The sequence below is a fragment of the Eleutherodactylus coqui genome, chromosome 1, assembly GCF_035609145.1.
Source record: "Eleutherodactylus coqui strain aEleCoq1 chromosome 1, aEleCoq1.hap1, whole genome shotgun sequence".
In the NCBI taxonomy this organism is placed as follows: Eukaryota; Metazoa; Chordata; class Amphibia; order Anura; family Eleutherodactylidae; genus Eleutherodactylus; species Eleutherodactylus coqui.
Genome location: NC_089837.1, coordinates 396,298,392 through 396,315,284, shown reverse-complemented (window position 1 = coordinate 396,315,284; position 16,893 = coordinate 396,298,392).

Genomic DNA, 16,893 nt, shown 5'->3' with positions numbered 1-16,893 from the left:
CTCTTCGGGAATCAGAGTGGGCAGGTTCTCCTTATACCGTGGATCGAGCAGTGTGTACACCCAGTAATCCGTAGTGGCCAGAATGCGTGCAACGCGAGGGTCACGAGAAAGGCATCCTAACATGAAGTCAGCCATGTGTGCCAGGGTACCTGTACGCAACACATGGCTGTCTTCACTAGGAAGATCACTTTCAGGATCCTCCTCCTCCTCCTCCTCCTCAGGCCATACACGCTGAAAGGATGACAGGCAATCAGCCGGTGTACCGTCAGCAGCGGGCCAAGCTGTCTCTTCCCCCTCCTCCTCATCCTCCTCCTCCTCCTGTACGCGCTGTGAAATAGACAGGAGGGTGCCCTGACTATCCAGCGGCATACTGTCTTCCCCCGCCCCCGTTTCCGAGCGCAAAGCAGCTGCCTTTATGGTTTGCAGGGAATTTCTCAAGATGCATAGCAGAGGAATGGTGACGCTAATGATTGTAGCATCGCCGCTCACCACCTGGGTAGACTCCTCAAAATTACCAAGGACATGGCAGATGTCTGCCAACCAGGCCCACTCTTCTGAAAGGAATTGAGGAGGCTGACTCCCACTGCGCCGCCCATGTTGGAGTTGGTATTCGACTATAGCTCTACGCTGTTCATAGAGCCTGGCCAACATGTGGAGCGTAGAGTTCCACCGTGTGGGCACGTCGCACAGCAGTCGGTGCACTGGCAGCTTAAAGTGATGTTGCAGGGTGCGCAGGGTGGCAGCGTCCGTGTGGGACTTGCGGAAATGTGCGCAGAGCCGGCGCGCCTTTACGAGCAGGTCTGACAAGCGTGGGTAGCTTTTCAGAAACCGCTGAACCACCAAATTAAAGACGTGGGCCAGGCATGGCACGTGCGTGAGGCTGCCGAGCTGCAGAGCCGCCACCAGGTTACGGCCGTTGTCACACACGACCATGCCCGGTTGGAGGCTCAGCGGCGCAAGCCAGCGGTCGGTCTGCTGTGTCAGACCCTGCAGCAGTTCGTGGGCCGTGTGCCTCTTATCGCCTAAGCTGAGTAGTTTCAGCACGGCCTGCTGACGCTTGCCCACCGCTGTGCTGCCACACCGCGCGACACCGACTGCTGGCGACATGCTGCTGCTAACACATCTTGATTGTGAGACAGAGGAGGAGGAGGAGGAGGAGGGTGCTTTAGTGGAGGAAGCATACACCTCCGCAGATACCACCACCGAGCTGGGGCCCGCAATTCTGGGGGTGGGTAGGACGTGAGCGGTCCCAGGCTCTGACTCTGTCCCAGCCTCCACTAAATTCACCCAATGTGCCGTCAGGGAGATGTAGTGGCCCTGCCCGCCTGTGCTTGTCCACGTGTCCGTAGTTAAGTGGACCGTGGCAGTAACCGCGTTGGTGAGGGCGCGCACAATGTTGCGGGAGACGTGGTCGTGCAGGGCTGGGACGGCACATCGGGAAAAGTAGTGGCGACTGGGAACTGAGTAGCGCGGGGCCGCCGCCTCCATGATACTTTTGAAGGACTCCGTTTCCACAACCCTATACGGCAGCATCTCAAGGCTGATGAATTTTGCGATGCGGACGGTTAACGTTTGAGCGTGCGGGTGCGTGGCGGCGTACTTGCGCTTGCGCTCGAACACTTGCGCAAGCGACGGCTGAACGGTGCGCTGAACTACACTGCTGGATGGGGCCGAGGACAGCGGAGATGAGGGTGTGGGTGCAGGCCATGAGGCGGTAGTGCCTGTGTCCTGAGAGGGGGGTTGCATCTCAGTGGCAGGTTGGGGCACAGGGGGAGAGGCAGGGGTGCAAACCGGAGGCGGTGAACGGCCTTCGTCCCACCTTGTGGGGTGCTTGGCCATCATATGTCTGCGCATGGTGGTGGTGGTGAGGCTGTTGGTGTTGGCTCCCCGGCTGAGCTTTGCGCAACAAAGGTTGCACACCACTGTTCGTCGGTCGTCAGGCGTCTCTGTGAAAAACTGCCAGACCTTAGAGCACCTCGGCCTCTGCAGGGTGGCATGGCGCGGGGGGGCGCTTTGGGAAACACTTGGTGGATTATTCGGTCTGGCCCTGCCTCTACCCCTGGCCCTGGCCACCGCACTGCCTCTTGCAACCTGCCCTGCTGATGCCCTTGACTCCCCCTCTGAAGACCTGTCCTCCTGAGTAAGCGTTGCACACCAGGTGGGGTCAGTCACCTCATCGTCCTGCTGCTCTTCCTCCGAATCCTCTGTGCGCTGCTCCCTGGGACTTACTGCCCTTACTACTACCTCACTGCAAGACAACTGTGTCTGATCGTCATCGTCCTCCTCACCCACAGAAAGTTGTTGAGACAGTTGGCGGAAGTCCCCAGCCTCTTCCCCCGGACCCCGGGAACTTTCGAATGGTTGGGCATCAGTGACGATAAACTCCTCTGGTGGGAGAGGAACCGCTGCTGCCCAATCTAAGCAGGGGCCCGAGAACAGTTCCTGGGAGTGTTCCCGCTCCTGAGCAGGTGTCATTGTAGTGGAGTGAGGAGGCTGGGAGGAAGGAGGAGCAGCAGACAGAGGATTCGGATTGGCAGCAGTGGACGGCGCAGAACTGCGGGTAGACGATAGGTTGCTCGAAGCACTTTCTGCCATCCAGGACAGGACCTGCTCACACTGCTCATTTTCTAATAACCGTCTCCCGCGTGGACCCATTAATTGGGCGATGAATGTGGGGACGCCAGAAACGTGCCTCTCTCCTAATCGCGCAGCAGACAGCTGCGACACACCTGGATCAGGAGCTTGGCCTGTGCCCACACCCTCACTTGGCCCTCCGCGTCCTCGGCCACGTCCACGTCCACGTCCTCTAGGCTTACCCCTACCCCTCAGCATGCTGTATTACCAGTGATTAGATTTCCCAGGCAGGAAATAAATTGGCGCAAGACTGCAGGCCAAATATAATTTTTGCCCTTTTTGGAAAACGAAAGGCCCCACTGCCTCTAGTGAATGAATTATCTAAGTTTAATAACTGCGCTGTGTCCCTGCTTATGTGTCACAGAACGTGAGGGTAGCAGAGTTATTAACTGTGGCAGAGCAGGTATTTTTTTTCCAAATTAAGGAAAGCAAATGGCGAAGCCAGCAGTAAAGCGTAGCTGGCTGCGTATGATTTAGCAATGTTTTTCACGCAGCTCTCACACGTCTCCACAGGCGTAAGGACGGACACAGGCTGGACAAATAGATTTCTTTTCAGTTTTTTCCCACCAACAGGCAGCACTGCGTATATTCAATGAACCTGCGAAGTTTAATAACTGCGCTGTGTCCCTGCTTATGTGTCACAGAACGTGAGGGTAGCAGAGTTATTATAACTCTTGGAGAGCAGGTATTTTTTTTCCCAATTAAGGAAAGCAAATGGCGAACCCAGCAGTAAACCGTAGCTGGCTGCGTATGATTTAGCAATGTTTTTCACGCAGCTCACACGTCTCCACAGGCGTAAGGACGGACACAGGCTGGACAAATAGATTTCTTTTCAGTTTTTTCCCACCAACAGGCAGCACTGCGTATATTCAATGAACCTGAGAAGTTTAATAACTGCGCTGTGTCCCTGCTTATGTGTCACAGAACGTGAGGGTAGCAGAGTTATTATAACTCTTGGAGAGCAGGTATTTTTTTTCCCAATTAAGGAAAGCAAATGGCGAACCCAGCAGTAAACCGTAGCTGGCTGCGTATGATTTAGCAATGTTTTTCACGCAGCTCACACGTCTCCACAGGCGTAAGGACGGACACAGGCTGGACAAATAGATTTCTTTTCAGTTTTTTCCCACCAACAGGCAGCACTGCGTATATTCAATGAACCTGCGAAGTTTAATAACTGCGCTGTGTCCCTGCTTATGTGTCACAGAACGTGAGGGTAGCAGAGTTATTATAACTCTTGGAGAGCAGGTATTTTTTTTCCCAATTAAGGAAAGCAAATGGCGAACCCAGCAGTAAACCGTAGCTGGCTGCGTATGATTTAGCAATGTTTTTCACGCAGCTCACACGTCTCCACAGGCGTAAGGACGGACACAGGCTGGACAAATAGATTTCTTTTCAGTTTTTTCCCACCAACAGGCAGCACTGCGTATATTCAATGAACCTGAGAAGTTTAATAACTGCGCTGTGTCCCTGCTTATGTGTCACAGAACGTGAGGGTAGCAGAGTTATTAACTGTGGCAGAGCAGGTATTTTTTTTCCCAATTAAGGAAAGCAAATGGCGAAGCCAGCAGTAAAGCGTAGCTGGGTGCGTATGATTTAGCAATGTTTTTCACGCAGCTCACACGTGTCCACAGGCGTTAGGACGGACAGAGGCTGGACAAATAGATTTGTTTTCAGGTTTTTCCCACCAACAGGCAGCACTGCGTATATTCTATGAATAATAACTGTGTTGTGGCCCTGCCTATACAATTCTTTCCCTGCAGTATCAATGGAGGGTGGAATGCTCTGCAGAGGCGATTTTGAGAAGCCCAAAAAAAATGCAGCACAGCCAACAGCAGCCTGGACAGTACTGCACACGGATAAATATGGCCCTAGAAAGGACCGTTGAGGTTCTTGAAGGCTACACTCACTCCTAACACTCTCCCTGCCTATGCAGCACTTCTGTCCCTAATGCCAGGTGCAACGGTCTGCAGAGGCGACTTTGAGAAAAAAAAAAATCCCACTGCTAACAGCAGCCAACACACAGCTATCAGTGGCCCTAATAAGGACCTTTGGGGGGTCTTGAAGCCTACACTAACTACCAATTCTTTCCCTACAGCAGCTCCGGTATAAACAGCACTGTCCCTCATCTAACTCACACCGCATCTGAGGCGAGCCGCGGGAGGGGCCGACTTTTATATTAGGCGAACACCTGATCTCGCCAGCCACTCACAGCAGGGGGGTGGTATAGGGCTTAAACGTTGCAGGGGGAAGTTGTAATGCCTTCCCTGTCTTTCAATTGGCCAGAAAAGCGCGCTAACGTCTCAGGGAAGGAAGTGAAAGTAACCAGAACACCGCATGGTGTTCGTCACGAATAACGAACATCCCGAACACCCTAATATTCGCACGAATATCAAGCTCGGACGAACGCGTTCGCTCATCTCTAGTAGACATACAATTACATACATTTTTTATGTGAATCGGATGAGCCAATATATACTATTAGTTTCTATGTGACTCTGGGCTTATTTATACAACCGCATCCACGCAGGTATTTAGCCGCAATAAAAAATCTGCCAAAAACCGTAACTATCGGAAGTATTGGATTTCAATGTATTCATTCAAAAGAAAAATTCTTGGTCATGTACAAAATCGCGCTGGGAAAAATAGCACACATACGACCGTTTTCAGTCACCGATTTTAAGAATTTTACAGTAATCGATAGTTTACATTGCTTTTGCACATTCTTTGCAGCAGCGGCCCGTGTAAATGGCTAAAGATACAAGAATAAAAATCAGGACTTGTTTACGGCAATTCTTCATTCCTGCGATTGTACTGTGCATACGGGCGAATGTATAAACGTATATGGTCATGTGAAGGAGGCCTCAAAGTGATGGCAAAGTACATTATAGCGTAATTGGTGTTGGTAATTGGTAATTGTCATTGAACCCTCATTTTACCTCTCCTAAAGGGACACTACACTAAATTCATGTTTAAAAAAATTCTAAAATCACTAATTTCTCCATTAGTCTTCTCCTCTCCTAATTTGACCATACAGTGTTTTGGCTCATTTTGCAATTCAAACTAAAAAATACATCAATAGATCTATTCTATATGTCCTAGGAGATCAGTCTTCCCCCTCCTTCTCCTCACAATACTAGGGCAGATTTACTAGCCCCTTCTAATAGTCAGTGTAAACATACACCATGCAGTTTACAAATACACCCAATTTATAATTGTGGATAGGGCTTGATCTTTAAACATTTTTGCGAAACTTTATAACACTTATTATTCTGCATAGTTTGCAACTTAACTTTGTCACAATTTTGTCACACATTGCCATACTTCTATGTCTCTTTCCTGATAAGCCACACTTCTTACCACTAAGCTATGGCCTCTTATCAGCCATAGTGCAGTAAATTATTATTTTTGGTACATTTGCTTCATAAATAAGTCTAAAACTTGATGCAATGTTATGCATCAGAAATGTGACAAATCTTGGCACATTTTATGACAAGGTCCAAGTGCAATCACATTAGTATATCTATTCCACTGTATCTGGCTGCAGACAATTGGTTACAGCAGGAGCTTCCCTGTCTGACCTGTGTGTAGTAGGATACAAAGATTTTTAAGTATACCCCTCTTTGCTGAACCCTTTCTCCAGCTGTTTACCAGCAAAACATGTAATAGATCAGTGGGAAATTATTTACTTTGTTCTCTGCAAGAGTCTTACAAGACTATTTGTTTTGAAAACATGAAAAAAATCGTGTAAACTGACAAGTTTTATCCTCTATTTGCTTCTACCCTTCATTTCCAGATTTAGTGTTCCTTTTAGTAGCCAGGAGCCAAATATATTCTTGCCCATTGCTATACTAATTTGTCGTCATGGTAGAAGAGAAATAAGGTTTTATTTGGCAGACTGTCACAAAAACACTCTGATCTTTTTTTCTAATTGACTTTAAAATACTGGCTACAGGATTTCTTATTCCCTCACAGTAAAAATCCAGTTTTATACTGATGCTAAAACCAGAATATGAATGACAGGAAAAAAAGAGTACGGCATGGGCTCTGTAATTATGTGGGGAAATGGAGAAGACTGATGCTGCTTATGAAGGGCCTGTCTGGAAACTATTATTATGTTGGCACTACTTGGCAGTACTGTATATAGAGGCATATTGTCTAGCAAGCATTGTTTATGAGGCATCCACTTTTATATGATATTCTTTATTTTAGGTTACCCTTTGCTCCCCTATTGGGCTACATGATTGGTGATGGAAATATTCTTGTAATCAGATCAAGAAAACATGAAACTCATGTGTTTCTGCTGAAAAAAAATGGATAGCAATGGTGCTGAGTGGTGTATGTTAGGACTAAAGTTCTACACAACGGGGACTGAGGTACAGCTCTTGTAACAGACAGTTCAGAACACAACAGTAGAGTAGCCATCAGTTGGCTATGTCTCTGATTTTGAGGTTCCAGAATGGTTGCCCCAGAGATCTTTAAAATTACCTGGAATTTTAATATTATATTCTACTATAAACATTTATCAAGCAGAATTGCCAATACATTTACATTTACATTTGCATTTCCTTTCTAGGACAAAGTTATGAACAAATTTCAGCCATTGTATGCTACTGTGAATCAATCTCAATGAGTTGCATTTAAGCTGTTATTCCTATACCTAAACTGTATTTCAAACAGTGGTGAATCTGAGCTTGTACAGTATATTAGAGAATTGATTTCAATTATGAAAAATTCTCATATAATTCTAAAACTCAAGTTACTGTCTTTACTTGTGGAAGAGGTCTGGTTCAATTGAGTAGAGCAATGGCAACATGCAAGTATAAAGTGGAATTTCAATCTGTAGATTGCTATCATAGCAGCCCTGTCAAGCAGAATGTATTTTACACTGAAAGTAAAATAGTTACTCTCAGCTAACTATGTTATTCTCTTGCACCTCATTCCTATATTCTTTTGTGCTATTTTTAAAAAAAATCAGCATTTGGCTAATTAGTATCCATGTACATCTAAAGCTAATTGAGGGAAATAGATTACATATAGGCTAGTTTCATTGGAGTGTAACACAGGTGCATTTACGCATCCATAATATGAATAAATTTCCTGGCATCTATGATGCTCTGAGTTCAGGTCAGTAGACTTATGATTGGGCATTGACACTTGTATCTATTATGGATGCATAAATGCACCTGTAATATGTCTCTGTGAAACTGCCCTTAAAGCTAAAATAGGGTTTTTAAAGTAGATAGAAAACTGTCTCTTCAAGTCACCTATATATACAGAAATATAGAGAAATAATGAGCTGGGGATGTTGAAGATCATTCCCAAGGTAAACTAGTTTATTGAAATAAGATAGAATCAGGGTATATTAGAACCTGAGGTTATCAATGTAAGGCTGCATTCCCACGAACATATATCGGCTCGGTTTTCACGCCGAGTCGATATACGTCGTCCTCATGTGCAGGGGGGGAGGATGGAAGAGCCAGGAGCAGGAACTGAGCTCCTGCCCCCTCTCTGCCTCCTCTCAGCCCCTCTGCACTATTTGCAATGAAAGGAGGTGGGACGGGGGTGGGGCTAAGTTCTGAGAATTAGCCCCGCCCCTGTTCCACCTCTCCCCATTGTAAATAGTACAGAGGGGCGGAGAGGAGGCAGAGAAGGGGCAGGAGCTCAGTTCCTGCTCCTGGCTCTTCCATCCTCCCCCCCTGCACATGAGGACGACGTATATCGGCTCGGCGTGAAAACTGAGCCGATATACGTTCATGGGAATGCAGCCTAAAAGTAGACAATGTAAAGAAGATTGCAAACACACAATGTAGCAAATGAAAAAAATAGATAAAAGGGTAAATAATAACATTAAAATAGAAACTAAAGACCCTTTAGTATACTGAGGAGGCAATAAAATGTATGGTTCGCTGTGCTGCGCTCGCTGCAAACAAAAAAAAATGTGCTGCATGGTGCGTATATACACCTTTCAAATCCTGTTGTGGTTAATGTGAGTTGAGACAAATGCCTGTTAGTCCTTAGTGGTATAATACCAAGATCACCTTAGGGATGTATTAAACAGATGTAATAGATATTCCACAAATGTAGCTGATTGTTTAGGAAGTATACACTTTCTTAGTGACAGATGATTGACTTCAGACTCACAAATTGACATTGCAGCTGCGGTGGTGGCTGATGCAGAGGTTTATACTCACCAGCTAAATGCACAACAGTCAAGTGTTCTGAAAGTGTGATCTTTCTTAATGTCAGTTGGTTAACTGCAGATGCGCCCATTGGTGGTATAGTTGTGCATAATGCAGAAGTTCTATATTATTATTTGATTTTAGCTTTTTCAGTAAACAAGTCTAGTCTGAGACTGATCATCAGCATCCCCACCCCATTATTTCTTTATAAGTGGATGGCTTAAGGCCCTTTTACACGCAACGATTATTATTCATTCAAACGGACGAAAGTGAGCGATAATCGTTTCATGTAAATGCGGACAGTCCTGCACTTTTCTTTTAACTACGGATTTCAGCCCGCACAAAATCCATCATTGAAGCTGCTGACAGACTGAGCAAATTTCTTCATTTAAGATGGATTTGTTTACCTTGCATATACAATATAGATGCCTTGAGAGAAGAATGCAATCCCTCTGGGCAGATAATTCCTTGCACTAAACACTTGCCCACACTGCTACTGAGTTTACTTTGCTAATGAGGGAAATTGAGTGATTATCTGTGCGTGTAATTTTATGCAAAACCAACATTAAATCTTTCAATCTTTTGACTGATTATCTTTGTGTGTAAAAGGACCTTTAGAGAGCAAGTTTCTCTTCCACTTTATTATTGACTTTTAAATTGGTTGGGGCCGTAGTTTCTTACCAGTCACCCTCAGCACTATTTGTTGTGTGTACAGGGTTTTTCATCTGAGAGACATTTTTTGTATGACATATTTAAGGTCCCAGCAAATGTAATTTAATTATTGTAGGATAGCCACCATTCATGTCTATCACTTTCTGTATGAAGGGGAGGAAAATAAAAAAATGCCTAATCTCAGTTTGGAAAAAAAAAAAAAACTATTGGCCATTTTGTCAACTTGAGCTTCTAAGTCGATTAGGTAGATGTGTTATTTTCGGTCTGTGGCCCTAATGATACCAAATTATACGTGGTCAAGGCTGACCTACTATTTGTTGATAAACAGCTTTTTCAGTGCTTTTGACTCCTATATTAGTTTATTCTGATTATTTTATATGTTTGTGAAATAAGTTATATATCACGGGAACTTCCCAGTAAAAAGAAATTACATTAGGATGCAGCATTCCATAACATTAAATTTTTCTCCGGTCATGAAGTCCCAAAACATCTGTCAGCAGGTTAATGCTGCCCTGTATGAAAGCAAGATAAACTAGTGATAGAGACTCTTGTTCTAGCTGTGTTTCACTTACTTTTAGTCTTGCAGCAGCTCTCATAAATTCACTGTTTATCAGCTGCAGTGTAAGCTATGTGCTGAGATTGCATATTCTTAAACGGCAGGCTGCCCATTCCTTCTCATGACTGATTGACAGATTTCTCCTTATTTTGTGCAAAGGCAGAAAACTGTCACTTATGTGGGTGGGCAGGTGAACTGGCAGCTCATAAATATTGAGATTACGCACAAATTATTATTTTTTTTCTCCAATAAATTTTTATTGTATCAGAATCATAAAATCCAGACAGACAATAGTTGTACAAGGTACATGTATAAAATTGCGGTATGATTATCTCATCTGAAATTTCAAAAACAAATATATAACACTAAGATACGTTATTTTCTTTTTATAAGAAATGAAGGGGAAGGACATGGGGAAGGGTTGGATCGCATAAGGAAAAGTAAAAGAACACCGGGCAAAAGGCAGGGAAGAAGAGGAGAGTGTGTGGGAAGTAGGTAGGAGAAAGAAAGTATCTAGAAATTGTCAACAGAACTCAAAGAAAGTATCAGACATCATGACGGTAACAATTTTTTCCAAGAACTCCAAAATTATTGAGAAGAGTCCATCACCGGGCTCACGCTGCAGCTGATAAATAGTAATATCATGATAACTATTGCAATAAAAAGAAAGCAGCATAGTGCTGGAGTCAAGGTCTATGTCGATACTTTATGCTGCACCGTCAGCAGCATAAGTATGGTGACAGATTCTCTTTTATAAGCTCAGTATTGTCAATTGCATTTCTCGTAATTATCATTGTATTGCATATGATGATGATGATGATGATGATTATCCGTTCAGTTGCACCAACCCTTGGTCACTCCATAGATCAATGTTCTCCATGCATTTCTGTCTTTCATGGCTTCTTTCAATTCCGCAATTTACATGTTCATGGTGGCCCTGATTGTATCTAGCCATCATATTCTTTGTCGTCCTGATCTTCTCTTTCCACTGACTTTGCCAAGCATCAGTACTGTTACAAGTGAGTTAGCACGCATCACGTGTCCAAAAAAAGGTAGCTGCTGTTTGATGATTTTGTCCTCTAGTGATATTTTTGGTGTGACGTGATTTAACGCTATCTTGTTCATTGTCATGGCAGTCCAAGGTATCCGTAGCATTCTCCTCCAGCACCATAGTGCAAACACATCAATTTTCATTCTGCCTCTTTTTCTGAGTGTCCAACTCTAGCAACCATATGTCATTATGGGAAAGACGATTGCATTGACTAGTCTGGGTTTGGTTGCACTGCTAATATCCTTGCTTTTCCAGATCTTTTCCATTTCTTGCATTGTATTCCTACCAAGTGTAATCAGTCTCTTGATCTCAGGTCCAGATTGCCCATTGCAATCGATTTTGGATCCAAGGAAGATGAAATCTTGGACTGTCTCAACTTCTTAGTTGTTAATTTTTATGTTCACTGTACCATTGCCTACCGTGGTCATGACTTTCGTTTTCTTGCTGTTCAGATACAGTCCCATGTGTTTGCTTTCCTTTTGCATTCATTGGATAAGGTATTCCAGGTCCCTTTCATTTGCCGCAAGCAGGGTGGTGTCATCTGCATATTGGAAGTTGTTGACATTTCTGCCACCGATTTTGACTCTGATTTCTAATTCATCAAAATTGCATCGCTTCATGATCATTTCTGCGTACAGATTGAAATAGACTGGGGATACGGCAAGGCTGCATTCTTGCTTGATTCCAAACCAATCCCTGTTTCTATAAGCTGTCCTGACTGTTGCTTCTTGGTTGTTGTAAAGCAACCTTATAAGCTGTTCAGTATGTCCTGGGACGCCCATTTGTTTCAGACACTTCCAAAGCTTGTCATGATCGACACAGTCAATGCTTTGCTGTAGTCGATAAAACACACGTACACGTCCTTTTGATACTCCCCGGTCTTTTCCATGATCCAGCGCAGGTTTGCGATTTGGTCTCTGGTGCCACATCCTTTGCAGAAGCCAGCTTGAACGTCTGGCAGTTCCCGTTCAACAATTGTTGCATTGCATTTTTGTATAATCTTTAAAAAAAAATTGCTTGCGTGAGGTATGAGGGAGATGGTTCGGTATTGTATATAGTATTTATTTACTATTTTTACTTACTTTACAGCATGAAACATTATTTCTATTGTGGGTGAAGATGTTGCTGCCAATTTTATAAACTAATGATGGTTTACAATAGCTGAGCTTCATGACAATTATGCATAGAAACAATGACAATGATATAAAGTACAAAGAGTATGAAACATTGTGTTACTGAGAGGGTGTCTGAAAAATTATTAAACTTGAATCATCCAAGGGTACCTACTCAGAAGTAATTAGTAAAATGTAATTAGCATCTAATTATACTTTATGATAAATGAATATGCTTTGAATAATTTCTATTATCCTAAGACAACTGGAGACCTGTGGTAATTGTTGGGTACAGCTAAAACAATGCAGCATCTTTTGTTAATTTGTAATTAGATTGAATTTATGCATACAGAATTTTCTTTGAAAGGGAACATTTGTTTGTTATGGTTGCAAGAAACAAGATATTATAGAAGAAAATGAAAGAGCCTTGCTACCCAGCCTAATACTGGCTCTGCATGCTTATGTTTTTGTTAGAAAAAATTGAATCTAAGGTGTGCTGAATCATGTTTTACAGGACTGGCAGAAGGGGCATTGATCTAGTACATTTAATGGTAGTGCCTTCTTATTCATTTTCTAGTTACATTTTGGCTATGTCTGTATGAAGAAGATGACACTATGCACATGATAGTAACATTAACCAGTGAATGTAATATATCATAATGCCATGCAAATTATTTCAAATGAAGGTATACTATTGTGCAAAAGTTTTAGGCAGGTGTGGAAAAAATGCTGTAAAATAAGAATGCTTTAAAAAATCGAAGTGTTTATAGTTTTGTTTTTCAAATAACAAAATGCAAAGTGAATGAACAAAAGATAAATCTAAATAAAATTTTGGTGACCACTCTGCCTTTAAAACAGCATCAGTTCATCTAGGTACACTAACACAAAGTTAGGGATTTTGCAGGATTACAGTCAGGTGTATGATTAACCAATTATACGAAACAGGTGATGGTGATCATCATTTTCATGGTTCAAGGTTCATAATGTACATACCCCACTACCAGGAGCCCCTTACTGTACAAGGAAAAAATAAGCAATGGAGGGAAACTTTCCCTAAGGGGAACTAGAAGCTGACAACCACTGCCTACTAGTGGATGGTCTGCCCTGGTAAGGATGCATCCACCCTCTTTTCTTTGCCACTCACTAACCCTGATAAATTACAAAGGAATTAGGTTATTAAGGAGCTATACCCCCCTTTCCCCTTTACCCTTTTATACCCTCCCTTTTTTCTCTTCTCCCTTTCATTCCGTTTACCATCCCTTTGTTTCTATTTTCTTTTCTTCCTCTATTTTATTGTTGTAGGGTAAATGGTTCTGATAATCTTCTATTTTGCCGTGTCTCAATCAAGGCCCAAGACTGTTTTCCTAGGCCTCACTTAGAGTGTACACGGGTTTTGTGTATATTATTTCGCCACTGAGTGCTAATTGGGAAATTCAAGGAGCAGTCAATGTACCTTCGTTGCACTCTTATGTAAAATGTGATATGTGTTCCTATATAAAATTTCTGAAAAAAGATGATTTAAAAAAAAAATAAAATAAATTACAAAGGAAAAAACACTATAAGGCCTTAGTCACACGGGTGTTTTTTCGCGCGATTTGCGGATCGCATGACGGATGCGCATCCGCAAATCTCGTGACTGGGGCCGAAAAATCGCCCGAAAAAACTGCTCCTAGCCGCGTTTCATTAGAAACGGGCCGGAGCTGTCCAGCACATTGAATTCAATGGAGCCGGCAATACAGCCAGCTCCACTGAAAGCAATGGGCTGCGGGCGATCTCACGATGAATTTTCGGGAAGGGCTTAAAAATACAAGCCCTTCCCGGAAATTCATCCAGAAATGTGTAAAACCAAAAAATATATATATACTCACCTGGTCCCGGCAGACGGAGTTCAGCCGCGGCCGGCCGGCAGTTCTCCTGAACTGCTCTGAGTAGTATTCAGCAGCCGAGGATTTAAAATCCCTGCCTGCTGAATGAGCTGCCTCTGATTAGTCACAGCCTCACCAATCAGAGGCAGCTCTCACTAACACCCATTCATGAATTCATGAATGGGTGAGTGAGTGCTGCCTCTGATTGGCTCAGCGCAGGGACCAGCTCTCAGAACTCCATCTGCCGGGACCAGGTGAGTATATATATATATTTTTGTTTTTACACATTTCTTTTTTTTTTTTTATTATCAATTCTTTATTCAAAGATTTTTTTATAACAATCATCATAACTAGACCCTGGACAACTTCGGGTCTTGTACTGTACACTTTACAGACAATTAAATCTTTCAAAAAATGAGGGAGGTTGCTGTGCTTATTTATATCTGTAGTCTGTAGGGTTTCATGGGTCTTTCAAGATACTGTAGCCTAACGTGCGGTTTTTCTAATCAAAGAATTTTTTCATAACATAACATAGCAATCCTCCTAACCAAACCCTGGACAACTTTGGGTCTTGTTCAGTACTCTCTAGAGGTGAGCAAACATTTCTGAATTACGAGAGATTACTGTGCATATCTAAATCTGTTGTCCTTAGGGTTTCTTGGGACTATCAGAATACAGTAGCCTAACGTGCGGCTATTCATCACACATAAAACATTTAACGTAGGGTAGGGGGGTAGGGTCAAGTGGGTGGGGGGGTAGGGTAGGGGCGGGGCAAAGGCAGAGGTAGTACCTCCAAGTTTACCTCTCATGGAAAGGCTCTCACAGACTCCGTTCTCTGTCTCCGGGTGTCTCCAGGGTCAGAAGATTCTGACTTCTACATTGAGAGCACCTCTAGGGGGACTCCCACACTGGATCTCCTCCAACGTCCTGGGTGTGCTCCTCCGACACGATAGGGCAAGGAGTCCTCAACAGGGGTGAGTAAGCTCTTCAAATGGAGAAGGGAGCAGGGGGGAGCTGCATCCCCCATGGGCAACGGGGGGGGACAGGTCCTCTCCCATCAGGGTGGGTCGACATGTATCGGGATTCAGCTAATGCGCTTCCACCACTCCCAATCCTTAATGAATTTCTCACGGGTGTTTCTCTTCCAACTAGTGAGTTCCTCCAAGTTATAAATCAGGTCGACTTTTCCTTTCCATTGGGTCACGGTAGGGGGCAGTTTTTGTAGCCATAATGTCGGAATGAGTGCTTTCGCTGCATCTATGAGCAGGGCAATGAGTTTGTCTCTCAAGGGGTAAAAGTAGGGTGAGGGCTTCCAAAGGAAGATTATTTCTGGTGACAGTTTGAAATCTGGCCTAATGCTTTTTAAAGAGAGTTCGATCTCTCTCTAGAACGGGGCAATGATCGGGTAGTCCCACCAGATATGCTGGTACGAACCGCCAGCGGCTTCACATCGCCAGCACCTGTCGTGGGTGGCAAGCTTATGTACGTACAGCCATTGTGGTGTTCTGTACCATCTGACAAGAGCTTTATAGTGGCTTTCTTGCATTAAAACGCACGGAGAGAGACCGAAGGCTAATTTCAAAATGAGCTTTGAATCCTCTGAGGATAAGGAGATATTTAGCTCCCTTTCCCACAAAGTGAGAAACGCAGGCTTGTAGCCTATGAGGGGGTTAATGAAATTTCTTTGAGCTTTTGCTACTTGTTTCTTTTTGGGGGCGCCCTCTGAGAAGAATTTCTCAAAGGAGGTGGACGGTCTGGTGGATCTATGCTTCTTGAGGAACTCTTCAGTAATTTTGCTGATGTGTGCTTTATGCAAGAAAGAGCCACGAAGGTTCGCGGTCAGGATCTGCCCAGCTTCCCTCAGATTCTGACAAGTCAATGCTTGGGCGTCCCCTATTTTGGCGTCTGCAATTCCTAGCCAGATGTTCCTAATATTTGAGTCTGTCTCTATGCCCAATATGTTGCATATGGTGCTCAAAGGTTCTATTGGAGAGGGATCGGGCGCTAGGCTGGGCCTTAGTGTATCCCAGGTCTCACAGGGGGCTCTCAGGAGAGGGTTAAATTTCTTGGAGGTGTAGCGATGTCTGGTTGGGGACCATAAGTCTTCAACTATGGTATCTCCATGTACATTAGCGGCTTATTTTTGAAGGATAGGATCCCTAGATCGGTGGACCAGGTCAAACCAGTATGTGAGCTGTATGGCTCTGTATATGTTGTGCACGTTCGGCAGGTCCATCCCTCCTTCCTCTCTTCTTTTGGAAAGTAGACTAAGTGCGATTCTTGGTTTTTTCCCCTTCCACACATATTTGGACATTAATGTGTTAAGGGCCCGAAAGAATGAACCAGGGATGTGGATCGGGAGCATACGTAATTTATATGTGATAATGGGGGTAACATATGACTTGACAATATTCTTCCTCCCAAACCATGATAAATATGGCAAGTCATATGTGTTGAGCAAATTTTTGATTTGTATCAGGAGGGGTAGGATGTTAGTTGTGTAGAGGTTTTCTACCTTCTTAGTGACCTTTATACCTATACCTTATACTCAATTGAATTCTCCTTCCAAATGAATGGTGATTCGGACCTCAGGATATTGCTAAATTTTGGCGAGACGGAGACGTTCAGTATTTCGGATTTTGTATAATTTATTTTGAAGTTTGACATAAGGCCAAACGCTCCCAAGATCGAAATTAGTGAGGGAATTCTTATCCGTGGGTTAGTTACCACAAACATGATGTCATCAGCGTAGGCAGCTAGTGAAAGCCTGTGTCGACCTATCGTCAACCCCTCAATGTCTGGGCGTCTTCTTACCTCCTGAAGC